Below are 783 nucleotides of genomic sequence, written 5' to 3' on the forward strand. Positions count from 1 at the left end.
GCTCAGAAATTACTCCTGGCAGGCTTGCGGGACCATATAGAATGCCAGGAATCGAACCATCTCCTGGGTTGGCTGAATGCAAGGCAAACACCCTACCATTGTGCTATCTCTCCAGCCCCCATTCATTTTCTCTTTCTTTCTTTTACTTTCTTTCTTTTACTTACTTTCTTTCTTTCTTTCTTTCTTTCTTTCTTTCTTTCTTTCTTTCTTCTTTTTCTTTCTTTCTTTCTTTCTTTCTTTCTTTCTTTCTTTTCTTTCTTTCTTTTCTTTCTTTCTTTCTCTTTCTTTCTTTCTTTCTTTCTTTCTTTCTCTCTCTCTTTTCTTTCTTTCTTTCTTTCTTTCTCTTTCTTTCTTTCTTTCTTTCTTTCTTTCTTTCTTTCTTTCTTTCTTTCTTTCTTTCTTTTCTTTCTTTCTTTCTTTCTTTCTTTCTTTTTTCTTTCTTTCTTTTTTCTTTTTCTCTTTCTTTTTCTTTCTTTCTTTCTTTCTTTTTTTTTGAGTAATATAGTTTTATTTAAGAAATATAAGAGGGGCCGGGAAGGTGGCGGCTAGAGTAAGGTGTCTGCCCTTGCAAGCTGCTAGCATAGGACGGACCACGGTTCGATCCCACCGGTGTCCCCATATGGTCCCCCCCAAGCCAGGGGTGATTTCTGAGCGCAATAGCCAGGAGTAACCCCTGAGCATCAAATGGGTGTGGCCCAACAAAAACAAAAACAAACAAACAAACAAACAAAAAACAAAAACAAAAAAAAAAAGAAAATATAAGAGAAGGACGCCGAGAGATAG

Source organism: Suncus etruscus, chromosome 12 (genome assembly GCF_024139225.1).
Source record: "Suncus etruscus isolate mSunEtr1 chromosome 12, mSunEtr1.pri.cur, whole genome shotgun sequence".
Classification (NCBI taxonomy): Eukaryota; Metazoa; Chordata; class Mammalia; order Eulipotyphla; family Soricidae; genus Suncus; species Suncus etruscus.